The 16,715-nt window shown below is 42.9% G+C and overlaps 1 protein-coding gene and 1 non-coding gene across 2 annotated transcripts in view; one reads left to right on the top strand and one right to left on the bottom strand.

Moving 5' to 3' along the window:
- NPY1R (neuropeptide Y receptor Y1) overlaps nucleotides 1-16,715 on the bottom strand; it is a 100,262-nt gene that overhangs the window by 41,687 nt on the left and 41,860 nt on the right. The window lies entirely within an intron of this gene.
- LOC114815780 lies at nucleotides 11,980-12,122 on the top strand. Its single transcript, XR_003763583.1, has one exon. It is a non-coding gene; the product is annotated as a small nucleolar RNA SNORA7 (small nucleolar RNA).

Below are 16,715 nucleotides of genomic sequence, written 5' to 3'. Positions count from 1 at the left end.
CCCACTCCAATCTGAGGCAGCACAGCCTAGCGGAAAGAACACGGGCCCAGTTGGAGTCAGAGAACCTATGTTCCACTCCAAGCTCAACTACTTGCATGGTTGGTGACCTTAGGCAATTCAATGTGCCTTAATTTCCTTATCTGTAAAAAGGGGATTCAGTATCTTTTCTCCCTCCTCTTAAACTGTGAACCCCAAGACTGGCCACAAAAGTGCCAGTCAGAATCTAGCCGAGGCTGAGAGGGGAAGAGTTGCTTCCTGACTCCTGTGTGTTGTGCTTCAATTTAGGCATCCCAGTAAAAACAGTACTATTTTCCTGACTCCTATTAGCTTGTGGCTGACTGTAAATTCTAGGTCTTTTTCCACCACGCTTGTATCTAATCAGTCTTTTCTCATTCTGTGTTTATGTTTTCTTTTTGTGCTTTCATGTTACTATTTTGCACTTGTCCCTGCTGAATTGAATGGTCAAGTGAATGAAAAATTACTTGTATTATAATAAAGGTTTTTCCTCTCGACTTAATGACCGGAGAAAATTATTTTCCTCTTCGATGCCTAATTAACAAAAATTCGGAAAATCTCCAGCTCACCTTCCCGATAAATAGTTAAGGAAAAGGTCTGCGCCTTGAATGATCATTCATATTACTGTAATTAGAGGGCTCTTTTGAATAGCCCAGAAAGCTTAGAGTTTTTGCTCCTAGTTGTGTTTCAAGGATTTGGGTTGTTGATTTGACCTTCTGTTCCAGAACAGTTAGATATCACGTGAAGTAAACTCTTTAAAACAAGACACTCAACATGGTCGCATCAAAGTTCAAGATTTCAAAGTGCATTCCTGCCTCAGAGTCATGGCACTGAGCCCATTCTCCCTGTCGCTTTCCCAGTGGGGTTCACGGCAACATCAGATACAGTCTGCGGGGAGAGCTTGCTTAGCGAATTAGTACCGTGCTCTGCTCAATACACGCCACTGTCTGATTATAGGAATTGGGGTGGGTGGCGGGGAATTAAGGGGTACACCCCCTCCCCACTTCTGGGCGAAGCAACAGTGGCGATGTAGCAACAGACGACTGGAGTTCCTCTGCAGACTTTGAGAACCACTGATCTAATCAATCGATCAGTGGTATTCATTGAGCGCTTTCCACATGCAGAGCGCTGTCCGAACATTTGGGAGAGTACGACAGAGTTGGCAGGTGCATTTCCTCCCCCCGAGGAGTCTAAAGGGGTAATGGTAGTCGATCGAAAAAAAAATCTATGGTATTTATTAAGCTTTTACTGTGTGCAGACAGTGTGACAGTTTACTGTGTGTTCAGAGGGGTCAGTAGACAGCGCTCTGAACTCACAATCCAGTAAGCGGTCAGGTACTAGTCCTTAGTCTGTCCCTGATCGATGACGCTAAGGCAATTCTCCTGACCTCTGTGCTGTCTGTGAGGTGGACTTGCCAATGCCTTCTCCGGGTTTTTCAGAGAGGTGATAAAGCAAAATGGTTCAGTGGAAAGACACCATCGACTCACCATTGTTGATGCTGGGAAAAAGAATGGGGTGCTGGTGGTGTCTGACCCCTTCAACAACTTCCAGTCTACGTCCCTAGCCGCAAGACTCCAGTGATCCAACCACTTGGCATTTAGTGAGAGCTGGTCTGTCCTTATTCCTGAAATACTGAGAAGCAGTGGGGCCCAGTGGAAAGTGCCTGGGACTGGGAGTTGGAAGACCTGGGTTCTAATTCTGACACCTCCAGTTGTCTGTTGTGGGAACTTGGGCAATGCACTTCACTGTGCCTCAGTTACCTCATCTGCAAAATGAGGATTAAGATTTTGTAGGACATGGACTGTGTCCAACCTGATTAGCTTGCATCTGCCCCAGCTCTTAGTATAGGAACATAATAAGTGCTTAACAAATACCATTTAAAAAAAAGAGAGAGGGGCTTGAGAAGGTGTGGGCTTCCACACGGTAGGTTGCGTCACAGTGAAAAGATATTTTTAGCAAGAGAGCTAATTCAACCCAAATCACCACACAGATACCACATAGCCTTCCTACTAATGTGCAGACTAGTTGGTAATTATACAATAACACTTTGAGTAGCACTGTAGCATAGTGGAAAGAGCATGGACTGGGAATCATGAGCTATGGGCCACAATCCTGTTTCTGTCATTTGCCTGCTGCGTGACTTAAGGTCACACCGCTTAACTTCTCCTCACCTCACTTTCCTCATCTGTAAACGGGGAATTCACTACCTGTTCTCCCTCCTCCTCAGACGCCGAGCCCTATGTGGGACAGGGTCTGTGTCTGTTCTGAGTGAATTGTAGCTACCTCAAGGCTTAGCACACTGTCCGACATGATAAGAGCTTAACAAACATCAGAAATATTTTATGCAGAGACAGCATCTTGGGGAAATGAAACTCATACCCAGGTTCTAGCAGGATTTTATCACCCCAGAAGGCAATGGCTTAGTGGAAGGACCATGGGTTTGGGAGTCAGAGGTCGTGGGTTCTAATCCCGGGCCCGCTGCTGGTCAGCTGTGTGACTTTCGGCAAGTCACTTCACTTCTCTGTGCCTCAGTGACCTCATCTGTAAAATGGGGATGAAGAGTGTGAGTCCCTCGTGATACAACCTGATTACCTTGTATCTACCCCAGCACTTAGAACAGTGCTTGGCACAGAGTAAGCACTTAACATATATCATCATCAACTGTCAGCAGCCAGAGAGAGCAAAATGTCACCCACCAGTTCCATAGAACTGCTTCTCTTCCATAGAAGCCAGGTGGCCTAATGGATAGAGTGTCGGCCTGGGAGTTAGAAGGAGCTAGGTTCTAGTCCTGGCTCCACCTCTTGTCTGCTGTGTGACCTTGGACAAGTCACTTAACTTCCCTGTGACTCCGTCACCTCATCTGTAAAATGAGGATTAACACCGTCAGCCTGATTACCTTGTATCTAGCCCAGCCTTTAGGATGGTGCCCGGCACACAGTAAACGCTTAACAAATATCAAAACAAACAAAACAATAAAGTCATGGGGGTTTCCAGAAAGGTCCAGAAAGACTCCCCCCCGCCCCGCAAGACTCATTATCCCCAGGTGTCTCTGGGAAGTCTACGCTTTGGTTTCTGAGAAATGTAGCTTCTCCCCACCCTATTTCCTATTTCTCCTTCTGCCCTTGGACCCCAGCTCCACCTCTAATAATAGCCTGGGCCTTTTATGCCAGTCGGTTTCTGCCAAGAGCCAGAATAGTAGGGGAGAGGAGAATAAATAAACCATTGGTATTTCTTGAACGCTTACTGTGAGCCGAGCGCTGTGCTAAGTGGGACAGTGGGCCGTAACAGATTTGCTAGACATGTTCCCTGTCCACAAGGAGTTTACAACCTAGAGGAGATTGTTAATATCTTCAGAAAAGGCAGGCGTTAGGCCCACTACTATTGTTAATTCCAATGCACTCACCCCAACACTTGTGTCGGTTCCTTGTTACATTAGACGCTCAGTACGTACTATTGATTGAATCTATTTTTAACAAAAGAATACACTTACCTAATTGAGGCCTAGACTGAAGTAGAATGAATGAGTTTCTCTGGGCCAGTGGAACCTAATAATAATGCTGGTATTTGTTAAGCGCTTACTGTGTGCCGAGCACTGTTCTAAGCTCTGGAGTGGATACAAGGGAATCAGGTTGTCCCATGTGGGGCTCATAGTTTTAATCCCCATTTTACAGAAGAGGTAACTGAGGCACCAAGAAGTTAAGTGACTTACCCAAAGTCACATAGCTGACGTGGCAGAGCTGGAATTAGAACCCGTGAGCTCTGACTCCTAAGTCCTTGCTCTTTCCACTGAGCCACGTCCCTTAGTTTCCCCTAGGAACCCAAAGCTTTGCTGTTTCCTACTAATTTGCCGGATCTTATGCAAGGCAAGAATTTCACCAGCTACAAAGTAAGGAAAAGAATTCTGCCTATTTCCCACCTACCTCACTGGGAAATGACGAAGCCTCCGGAAATGATTGTTTGTAATGTGTTCTGACTTCTTCCTATACTGACTTGGGAGCCGATTATCTAGGATGTGAATTAGCCAAGCCTTTTGCTTCTCCCCCTCTCTCTCTGCCACCCTCTGTCCATTCCATCTCTTGTTAATATTTCCGCTAGGAAATGGGCAGGTGCAGGGAAGGGAGATGAAACTCAAATTGGGCCATTTTACTTATTGTTAACAGCTCGGGTAAAAGGTTTGATAGGGTAGGAGATTGAAAATAATGGCTAAAATGAGGTTGAAGATTACCCATCAATTTAAGTGCTCTATCCAGGGCTGTTCAACCATTTTTGGCAATATGTCACAGTGGCCTCAGGGTCTTAGCTAAAGACCCCCTACCTACCCTGTCAGGTTCCCTCGCACCAAATCCCTCCATCCCTTTTACAGTGACCCGACACACAATTATTGCCCGCCACCGGTGAGGATCTCAGAAAGAAGGAATCAGGAGCATCTGCCACAGTTATGATGACTGCCATAGCCAGGGTCCTTCTCTCTAGCCTCACGACCCCAGAGTGGAGTTACTATCAATGGAAAGAATACACCCAAGGTGTCCTTAATAGAGCATCACTTGAATACTTATAACATTAAAATACAGTAGGATAGCTTTTTCGGCCCCTTGCTCTTCAGGTGGCCATTGTCAGCTACCCGTCATTAACAGGGAAAAGAAATCTCCTATCACCTGCAGAACGTTCTTTTATCTATCTTGCCCAGCACTCACAGTCCCATGCACAAGAAAGCACTGGATTTATTATTTCATTCTGGTCATTGGAATCTTTCCCCAAATTCAGTTAAGTAGTTTATAGGACTCCCTGCAGCATTCATTCAATAGTATTTATTGAGCGCTTACTATGTGCAGAGCACTGTACTAAGCGCTTGGAATGAACAAGTCGGCAACAGATAGAGACAGTCCCTGCCGTTTGACGGGCTTACAGTCTAATTGGACGGGCTTACAGCACTGAACCTTAGTCGTGGTATCTGGGAATGGGGAGGGGAAAAAAACCACAAACCTAGAATCTAGTCTACAAATGTCAAATACCCCCAACTAGGAAAGGAAAATTGGTCAACAAATGTCAAATACCCCCGACTAGGAAAGGAAAATTGGAAGGAAGATGATATTTAGAGTTGTGTCACTAGGTACCTGGTTCTTTCCTCCTTCACACAACTGGAGTTGTTTTAACCCTTGCTGAGCGATCCTTTTGTTCTAGACCCAGTAGGCTATCTGTCTGTAATTAAAAGAACCCAGCTACCAAACCTGCTTCTAAAGATTTATACACCACCTTTCACCTCTTTTCTGTCTGGAACTTTTCTTGTTCTTACATCCCCTTATAAAGCATTCACTGATGGTATTAAACGTGTGTCTTGATTGATGAGGATGATGCATTCCTTCTGCTTAGGGTCCTCTGACAGGCTGACCGCTTCAGGCTTTATTCACCATCATCTACACCTTTCCTCTGTGGACTGTTGATTTCCTCCCTTTACACATTTTATCGTGACTTAAATGCGGACAGCACTGCACTCTGACCTTTATCTTGATGATTTTCCTTAAACGGGAGAATACTTCCCACTGAGAGAGCCCTCTTCTCCAGTTCCTGCAGGGACACGATAATGGAGATAGCTGTTTGCTTCTCGTTCGAACACGACAAACCTGTTTTCTTTAGAAATCGAGCAGAAGCTGTGGTTTTCCTCAAGATAAAAATACCAGCCCACCCAGGGTCCATGCCTCATCCTTTTGACTTGAATCTTCTCAAACTCTTATTTCTGTAGTGCACCCATCTATTTGCCTTCTGTTTGAATGCAAAATACCCCAAGGCCAAGATCTTATCTCTGCTTGTTTCCAAATTAGAACGATAACCTCATAAGTTCACACTTGAACAACAATTCTCCATCCTGGTTCCCAGCGGAGGTTATAAATATGAATCATCGGGAGATTTTTTCGCATCACCAACTTCTTACTGGTCCTGGGAAATTCTGATCTGGGAGTTGGAGAGAACCTAGGCTAGAGGCTCTTTTGATAGAACCCAGCTCCATTTGACTGCCACTGCGTGGTACTTGGTTTCCTCATCACAGGAGGAAGGAGTGAAGGTCCAGCTGGTCTCCGTTTGAGGACTGAAAGTTTTACTCCACTCTTAGTGCAACCTAGAATACTCCTCCCCTTTCCAAATTCCTTCATTTCTTCAATTCAATCATATTTATTGAGCGCTTACCGTGTGCAGAGCACTACACTAAGCATTTGGAATAAACAAGTGGGCAGCAGATAGAGACAATTCCTGCCTAACAACGGGCTCACAGTCTAAAAGGGGGAGACAGCAAAACAAAACAAAAATTGCCATTATATTAGTTCACAGGACTCTTTAGCTTACCCTCCTTAGTTTCTCAGAACCAGTTATTTTATAACTCTCTCTTTCCCCTCTCTGAGAAAGAATTCAGAGATCAAACAATCATCCACAAACTCATTATGATTTAGTTTCTGTTTAATCCTCGTTTCCCAGGAGCTGTCCATTTAGACTCCTGCAATTCCTTCGTCAACCCATTCATTTCAGCATTAGTTTAAACTAACCTTCTTGTTGTCAAAAAACAAAAACAAAAAACAACCTCCATGGATTTTCTCATCTTCTCTACCCAGCTCTCTGTTCATCTTGCTTGGCCGTTCTTCTCTGCCACTCCAATCAGTCTCTTCACTCAAGCGAGAAGATCTATTTCTTTGCTTTCCTGCATCTTTATCTCACAGATTCTCCATTTGATACACAACCCAAATCAAACTACACTTTCTTCTTCACCCTCTTTTCCCTTCCCCTTCCTTCAGTTTTTTTTTTTTTTTTTACTTTGCTTTGTAATTGTGTTATTTAGTGCTGAAACGCCTTTGGAACCTAGTTGGAATGGGAAGTCATGTACAGAATAAAGTTACTTTGCTTTGATGGAATAAACTGGTCACAGGCCATGCTATGTGCAAGGCATTCACACTAAAAAACAAAATAGAAGCATCTATTCTTTGGAATTTTTTATGTCTGGGTTTCAATTTGAAGAAGAACAAAGTGTGTCAGGAAAATAAACAGGGTAATACTGGATAGAATTAACAAATGGGAAAGTAGGTTACGATCTCATCTATTATTGGGATTAATAAAACACCAGATAAGAATTTGCAGAGTACCTTGCTGATGAAACACCAGGGATTATAAAATCTAGAGAGCGGTCCACTTGGATGGATTATTACAAACACAAAACAGGACTGTGCCAGAAAGATGTTCACTGTATTCTTTCCAGGATTTTTCCTGAAGACAGAATTGTTTAGGTTCTAGGATACCCTTCCTCAGTGGAATTCCAAAAAAAGTTCATTTTTGCTTGAGAAAATAGTATTTTGGGCTTTGCAAAGTAAAAATTACAGAGTTCAGCTAAACTGCCCATCACACTGGGAAAAGCTTGTTGTTTTTTCTTCCAAATGCATTTGCCCTTTGTTACCATTGCAGTCTTACCAAGCCAGCTCAGAGGGTGAAGAAGCATCTTCGGTTCACCTCAGGGAATCTTCCTAATTACACTGAAAGACTTCTCGCTCAGGTTTGAAGAATTGTGCTTCCACAGATATTTAAAGGAATATTTGGTTTCAATTCCATCCATGGCTCAAAGATACATGGATAAACTTTGACCAAACTTTGCTGGCATATAATTTGATCCAAAAGTTCTCTCCAAATATTGTGTCTTGCTTTGGCTAGACTATAATAATAATGGTGGTATTTGTTGAGCGCTTACTATGTGCAAAGCACTATTCTAAACACTGGGGGGAATACAAGGTGATCGTGGGGCTCACTGTCTTCATCCCCATTTTACAGATGAGGTCACTGAGGCCCAGAGAAGTGAAATGACTTGCCCAATGTCACCCAGTTGATGTGGCGGAGCTGGGATTCAAACCCATGACCTCTGACTCCCAAGCCCGGGCTCTTTCCACTGAGTCACGCTGCTTCTCATTAAGCACCAGTGCTTTTTAATATATTTCTCTCTTGTAGTTTTTCCTTTGGAATTCTTTGAATAGGATTTCCTAGTTGTAATGTTGAGGAACTGGGGAAAAGGAGTTTATTGGAAGCAACGAGATCCCAAAGTGAAAAGTGAATTTTTCTATTAAAGTTATTAATAATAATCGCTTATTATTATGATTATTAAGATTTGCACCCTTAATTCACCCTCTCAGACTCTTAGCACTTATGTATATATTCATAATTTTATTTATTTGTTTTAATTCCTGTCTTCCCCTCTAGACTGTAAGCTCATTGTGGGGAGGGAATGGGTCTACCAATTCTTGTATTATACTCACCCAAGCACTTAGCACAGTAATCTGCACATAGTGAGAGCTCAGTAAATATGACTGGTTGGTTAACAATAATAATGCAAATAATCAAATTAACATTATTCATCAGTTGTTTATGTCCCAAGCACTGTGGTAAATGCTGGTCTAGGTACAGAATAATTAGATCATCAGATCACTCTCTCACAATCCCACTAGATGGTTAACTCCTTGTTAGCAGAGATCATGTTTACCATCTCTACTGTGCTCTCTCCCGAGTGCTTAGTACAGTGCTATGGTCAATAAATACCACTGATTGACTTCCAGAATTATTTGAATATTAAAATAAGATAATGCATGAACTAAGCTTGATCTAGAAATGCCTCCCAATTTTAACTTTTACTATTAACCCCATGTAGTTTTTCTTTCCTTATACATACACGCATATGAATAGTTGTCCTTTGCATTAGAAAATGATGCAACTGACAGTGAATCCTGTTCGTGAATGTGATGTGGTAGGGCATGACCCATACGCAACTGACCATACACTCCACACTGTATTCGGATGATGACTTTCCTCGGTCAAACCTACACTATGCCCATCACTGTTTTTCAAATATGCCTCTGCCTTCCAAAACTTCTGCTTTAAGGAGCACAATCCTTATACTGATTATTGGAGGCCAAGCTGACTTCTCTGATACAGTTGTCTCCTCACATCCTTGAGGGTCTTCTCTTTTTAAGGGGTGACAGTCTTGGAAGCAGGAATTTCTTGAGGTAAGGGCCATGTCGTTGTTTTAGCACTAAGACTGAAAATAGCCATTAAATATTCAGAGTAATTATTGGTCATACCTCACCCTACAGAACTCTTCTCCCCGGGTTCTAGGGCAGCAACAGAGTTGTACACTCAACTAACAAACTTTTTCCTAAGTTCTCTCAGAGGAAAACTCCACCCGGCCAGGGAAAGGCTGGAGGGGAGCGGGGGATAGGAGAGAGGTGAGCTCTTCTACTATTTGTATCCTGGGTTTTGTAGTTTTGATTCTTTCCTCCTCTACTGTTCTCTTTGCTAGCCTTTATCCAGACCTATTGGAAAGAGTTTTAATGTACAGTGTGTCAGCCATGAACTCACCATCTAATGAAGCCGGATGGCACAATGGATAGAGCATGGGCCTGGGAGTCAGAAGTTCATGGGTTCTAATCCCAGTTCCACCATTTCTCTGCTGTGTGACCCTGGGCAAGTCGCTTCACTTCTCTGGGCCTCAGTTACCTCATCTGTAAAATGGGGATTGCGACTGTGAGCCCCAAGAGGGACAGGGACTGTTGTCCAACCTGATTTGCTTGTATCCACCCCAGCACTTAATACAGTGCCTGACACATAGTAAGTACTTAAATATTGTTATTAGGATGATGATGCGATTGAAGATTGAAAAAAATTATATATTTTTTGTCTATGCTTTATTATGCTTGTTTTGCCCTTCTTGCTTCCAACAATTTTCTCAGGTGACACAGATCCTAAATGCTGTTCACATATCCTGTTTTCTGGGCAGTTTACTACTCAGTGAAGCGTGAAGAGTCAGAGAAGTAGAAAATCAAATCAGGATAGTCAACCATGTCCTTTGGAAGACTGACAGAGTTTATTGACAGTGGAGCATACGGCTTCACACCAAATTGAAAGTCTTCATAACTCTACGAAGGTCCAACTTCTATACAGCTGTGAAACTGAATCTTCTACAGGAGGCACAGCTTTTCTCTATTTAAAATGAACTTCTACTCCAGCTTGCCCCATATACTCTTCAGCTTTAGTACTTCTAAAAACATTTGTTTGTTTTATTTAAAACATTTCACCTGAACATCATTTTCAACAAAGAAATGCTCTTGTCTTGTCTACTCCCTGTTCTATTTCAAACAGCTTTCAATCTGTAGAAAAAATATGTTTTGCTCTTTGGAGATAGCTATTACATAACAGCTGGAAGGGCCACGGAACCATCAAGTCAGATTTCACATTAACACAATATTTCACTTGTATATGCTATTCTTGAACAATATTTTGGCAAGACGATTTCCATAGGTATCTTCCATTATAATAAAGCTTCCCTTTCTCTTATCACAAGGATTATTGACTTGAACAAAGGCATTTTCAATATTCTTCCTGCAAAGAGAACTCATAGAATAAAACGATTATGCAGGTTATGACTTTGTAAAGGGGTCGAGGGAAAAGAGAAAGCAACATGGAAGCACATGAAGCCTCCTTTTATTGTTACAGATGGGTTTTTTCCAGTTTCTTTCAACCTGCCCCTAAAAGACAATTACATTTCATTTAAAAACATCTTCCCTTTAAAAAGTAGTGGTTCAAAGCACATTGTGCATTATTTAGCAAAATGCATCAATATAGGGTGTCATGGAGTAGGAGGGTCTTCATTAGTACTGGATTGCTTCTGACTTGATTTTCATGCACAACTGATTCTCCTCATCTTCTTCCTCCCCACTCCCATCTCTAATCTGGAGGAAGTTCAATTTTTATTTGTCTGAATGAGATCACTTTCACTTCACCTCACTTTGACCTCTAATGGCTCCTTTGGTGATCAATCAGCAATCAAAAGTAAGTGTACAAAGCTGAGTTATTCACATGGGTCAGTCCCATCTCTGGATAACATTGGTTTGCTGGGCTAAAATCTATAATTTTTCATCTACATATATTTCAGAAACCTGGATATAATTCTGAAAAAAAAAGATTTCCCAGTTTAGAGGCTTTTATTTCCTTTGCAGTTTGACATAATATTATAGGGCTATTATTCTAAGTTTTAAAAAAGTTCTGATTCTAAGCACTTGTTGCCGAATTTGACTATGAGACTTTGAGAATAACTTCAGGCAGCTCTCAGTCAATCGGTGGTATTTGCTGAGTGCTTGCTGTGTGCAGAACATTGTACTAAAAGTTGGGGAGAGTGAAATACATTCAACTGGCAGATATGATCCCTACTTTCATCAGGAAGACAGATATTAAAATAAATGACAGGTAAGGGAAGCAATCAATATAAGGGATGTTTTCATAAAGACTGTGAGCGTGGGGGCAGGACATTAGTGTTGACACTGCAGGGACTAAGTAGAAGCAGCGTGGCTCAGTGGAAAGAGCATGGGCTGGGGAGCCAGAAGTCATGGGTTCAAATCCCTACTTCACCACTTGTCAGCTGTGTGACTTTGGGCAAGTCACTTTACTTCTCTGTGTCTTAGTTACCTCAACTGTAAAATGGGGATGAAGACTGTGAGCCTCACGTGGGACAACCTGATCACCCTGTATCCTCCCCAGCACTTAGAACAGTGCTTTGCACATAGTAACCGCTTAACAAATGTCGTCATTATTATTATTATCATCATTAGATGGGTGAGCAAGTAGGGAAGGGAAAATAGGGAGCGGGGAGATTAGCTTCGTGGTTCAAGCACAGACCCGGGAGTCAGAAGGCCCTGGGTTCTAATTCCAGCTCTGCCACTTCTCCGTTGTATGACCTTGGGCAACATGCCTCCCTTCCTTGTGCCTCAGTTACCCCATCTGTAAAATGAGGATTAAGACCGTGAGCCCTTTGGGGGACAGGGCTATGTCTAACCTGATTCCCTTGTATCTACCCAGGGCTTATTACAATGCCTGGCACACTGTAAGTGTTTAACAAACACCGTAGGGGAAAAAAAGGACATCGAGGAAATGAAGAGTGCTAGTCTGTCAGATCACCTCTCGAGGTCGCACCTGGAGAGTTTCCAGTCCTGTCCTCTACCAGTCTCGACTATGGGAGGGAGAGTCAAGCAGAGACCTGTCCATTCCATTCCTAGCTTGGCCAGTGGCTAGTGAGTGGAAGACAATCTTCTACAAGTCAAAGTTTACCTGGGCTGGGCAGTAGCGGCATGGGAGAGTCCAGGGTAGAGACTCAGGTTTGCTGCGCAGAAGGAGGCAACAGTAAACCACTTCCATATTTTTACCAGGAAAACTATGGACACACAACCAGATGGAGGTGGTGTGTTCTGGGAGAGATGTGTCCTTGGTGTCGCCATGGGTCGGACACGACTCCACGACTCCACAGCGTAAGACAAAAACAACAACAAGTCTGTCAGATATGTAGGAGGAAGGAGTTCCAGGTAGGAGGAAGGTGATGAAAAACGAGGCAAGAATGAAGGAATAGTGAGTAGTTGGTAATGGAGTAAAAGTGTGAGGACTGGGATGTACTGGAGGAAGAACAGGGAAATTAAAGGGGAGAGGGCTGATGCTTTGAATTTGAAGATGAGGATTCTCTGCTTGATGAAGAGATAGATAGGTAGTCAGAGGTCCTTGGGGAGAAGGGAGACATGCACAGAACAACTTCTTTAAAATTGATCCGGGCAGTATTCTGAAGTATGGACTGAAGAAGGGAGAAACTGGATCACCCTAAGGTAAATGGAGAATAGAAGAGGACCCAGAACTGAGCCCCATGGGACTCCCACAGTTAGGGGGTGGAAGATAGAGGAGGAGCCCGTGAAAAAGACTGAGAAAGAATGGCCAGAGACATAGGAGGTGAATCAGCAGGGGACACTGTCAATTCTCTTCTTTGAATGTACACTGCCTCCTCATCTACCACCATCAACTTATCTCCAGTTGCTCTAAGAGCACATTTATGATGTGTTAGTCAATCGGTAAGTACTTACGGAGGGCCCACAGGGCGCTACTACTGGGGACTAGGGACTTAGGGTTCCTGTTAAAACATAGACACTGTCTCACAGCCCTCAAAGACCATAGAGTCTAATGCGAGAGCCAGACAAAAATCATTTGAAGATAGTGGAAGCAGGTGCGAGGACAAAGATATAGCAGAATCAGGATAAATATATCAGGATGAAATAGTCAAAAGAATAATTGATTGTAAAAAGTTAGCTTTACCTTGGGCAGAATCATCCATCCAAAGACAGACCTAGGATTAGAACCCAGGTTATCTGCCATTTCTAAGACGATCGTTCTTTCCATTAGTTTAGGAATATATTTTATATTTACAAGTGTGGTACTTTGTAAGTACTTAATATGTGCCAGTCACTGTTCTAAATGCTGGGATAGATGCAAGATAATCAGGTTGGTGACAGTCCTTGTCCTACTTAGAGCTCACAGATTAAGTAGGAAGGGTAGGATTTAATCCCCCATTTTGCAGATGTGGAAAATGAGGCACAGTGACTTACCCACGGTCACGAAGCAGACACATGGTGGAGCTGGGACTAGAACCCACGTCCTCTGACTCCCAGGCCACTAGGACAAACTGCTTCTCACACCATCTTCTATTGGTTGACATTCTTTTTCATTTTAATCCAATTCTTCATTAAGAACATAAAATGATTTCAAGAGTGTACCATTTGGAAGAAAACTCTAAATACCAGATGCTTTAGCTTTGTTAATGATTGCCTCTATTAACAATGACCTTAATTGTCCTTCCTGATTTTCTGAGGCTTCTAAAAACCAACTGCAAGCCACAAATGTCCTGCTCAGTTGCGGTATAGCAAATCAACTGAATTAGCAAATCAATTAAAAATGCACAACCACATATGGGTAATAAATCTCAAATTTCAAATTGAACATATCATGGTTGAAAATAGATTAGCCGGTTCAAAAGTTCAGACCAACGCAGCCTAATCTGTCTCCCACCACATGGCCTTACCACTCTTGTCTTGTTTTGTCACTTTTTAAAAAGATGGAGACCAAGCCCTACTTGGCCAATTGGGTGAAATAGGCCCCAAGACAGAGGAGCCACATTTTCTTCCTGGAGTTACCTGCCTATGATGCTTGACTGTTTCTCTTTTATTACGCGGTCACTTTGTCCTTAAGACAGCTAAGTATGACTCAAAGTGTTACATATCAAGTCTTCTCTAAGAGTGCTAAGTGCAAGGTGGCCTCATTACACTAGGAAGGGGATAGTTTGCAAAGAAGCTCTTTTGATAGTATGAGGTATCCATTTGTCTAAATGCCATTCAGCACGCCCTTTGTACCTGTTGAAATTTTCAGGCAGAATATGAATAGACCCAGCTTAATAACCTATCAGATTCTACTAGATGGAACCTAGAGAAGATCTCCAAATTGGGTTAGGGTGATGGAAACTCAGCAGGAGCATTTGCCCAGTTTCATTTGTTACAGCAAGAAACAAGAGACCATATGAGTTGGTGCCACTGACTAGAATAAAGATATATTCTCCCTTCTGTGTGTGTTCTTTTTCCATTTTTGGCCTTATGCCCTAGACCTATGTGTGCTTGCCTACCAATGAAGAATTTCAGAGGCAAAAATAGCTTTTTCTTTGTCTGCCTTCTTCCACACACTAGTGTGAAGAAAATACCCCAGTATCAGGCTGTAAGGATAATGAAAGCTAACTCCCACTAGAGAAGACCACCCGAGTTGATTCGTGGAATCAGTAAGCAAGCATATCAACTCTTTGAAAATCTTCTCATGCTTCCTATATTCTGTTGTCTTTGTAGCAATAATATTAATAAGCACCTTACAAATACCATAATAATAATAGTAATCGCTTAACAAACATCATTATTATGTATGAGAAACTGTACTAAGCACTGGTGTGAATACAAGCGAATTAGGATGGACACAGTCCCTGTCTCACATGGGTCTCAGTCTTAATTCCCATTTTACAAATGAGACAGCTGAGGCCCAGAGAAGTGAAGTGACTTGCCGAAAGTCACAAAGCAGACAAGTGGTGGAGCCGGGATTAGAACCCAGGTCCTCTGACTCCCCAACTCGTGCTCCATCCACTAAGTTAACGCCACCTCTCACCAACCTTTCTTATCTCCTCCCCACCACCCAGGCATATTTCATGTCCCCTGTTTCTGCTGTCCATTCCATGATCTATTTACCTGATTCTGCCCCAAGAGTAAGAACACTGTGGTCTGCCACATTCCACTTCCTAGGTTGACCTGCCAACGGCAATTAAGAGGACAACATTTTATTACTCTTGCCATCTTCTATTGATCTAGAGGCAAGTTCATTTTATACACGATTCTCAATGCTTAGCTATTCTGCCCCTGCCCCAGGCCCTCTGATTAACTACCATTCCATCACTTTCACAGTGAGCCAGTGATGTCAACGCTGAGGGAGGCACAATCCTTTAGATGGGGAGTTTTGTCTTCAGAGAGTTACACATTTATTTCCTAACAGCTTAACTTCCACAGCAGCGTTTCCACTATCTCTATTCCATATTTCAGCTCCTCTTTTTCCTCAGTACAGGAGGGATTGCAAGCGCTGGCTCCCCGGCCACCAAAAACAAACAGGGAAATCGTGACTTGCTGTGAATGCTAGACTGATAACTACTTCAGCAAAAGCAGAACCAGAAGAGCACCAGAGTTTGACTGCACAGAAGAAGACAGAGACAGGCAAGACTACTTAGGAGAAGGGCCCAGTTTTCCTAGCGAAAGTCACGCTGCCTGAGTGGATCCCTCCTAATGGCCAGCCCAGTTCCATTATTGCATAGTGAATCAAACTGTGAAAGCCTCGCAGGAAGGAGCCAGCCAGAGGATGGCTATTTCCTTATGATCCGGTGACAGCTGGAATGCACAATTCTTCTGGGGACTCCTACTTGGCTAGTGCATTTATTTTCTGTGAGAATGAGGAATAAGCAACACCAAGCCTGCCTCTTTGATTATTGCCCACGTTCTGGGCCAGGACTCTACACAGGATACCACCGCAGGGAGTGAGCCGGCTGGAACATTAGAGCAAACAAACGAGACTCAGCCGGCATTTTTACTGTAGACGGTGCCAAACTCTCTTCAGGTGGCCTGCTTGTGTGTGAGATGAGTGACAATAATATGATGGACCAAAGCCAGGATTTAGTTTATCTAGACAACTAGCAGGGTAGCTAGGCTAGAGGGCACCGATCATTTTTTTATTCCGAGCATCTTTCGTTGCTTCTGATGGAGACTATTTGGATAGACGAACACTTAGTTCCACCCCAAATTTCTCTACCTGTGAGATGATGGCTTTAGAGGCACCCAACCTGCATCAAAACCGCAAGCTCCTCTATATGGCAAGTTCCCTCTAGACTGTAAGCTTAAGTGGGCAGGGAACACGTGGACCTACTCGGTTGTACTTTCCCAAGTGCTTAGTACAAGCATTTAGTATTTATTGCTTAATTGATCAGTGTCTCTGGGTAAGACTGAGGAATGGAGGATTCCAGTCTTGATAAGTGAGAGTTTCTCTTCCTCTCCTTTTATAAGCCAGGGATGCAAAAATGGAGGAAGAGCATGAGCTGACCACTCAAGAGCCTCACTGTAGCTTTATGAGTCAAATGTGAATGTCTATTCATTAGTACAACGTGTGTGTGTTTGTCCTTCATGTTTAATCTTTTAGCTCCTCGCTAGATTAAAAACTTCCTGAAAGCAGAGATCTTATCCATTAACTCGATCATACACTCCCAGATGCTTAGTTTCATGCTCTGAACAGAGTAGGTGCTCAATAAA

The sequence above is a fragment of the Ornithorhynchus anatinus genome, chromosome 12, assembly GCF_004115215.2.
Source record: "Ornithorhynchus anatinus isolate Pmale09 chromosome 12, mOrnAna1.pri.v4, whole genome shotgun sequence".
NCBI classification, from domain to species: Eukaryota; Metazoa; Chordata; class Mammalia; order Monotremata; family Ornithorhynchidae; genus Ornithorhynchus; species Ornithorhynchus anatinus.
This window is presented reverse-complemented; position numbering and strand designations above follow the sequence as displayed.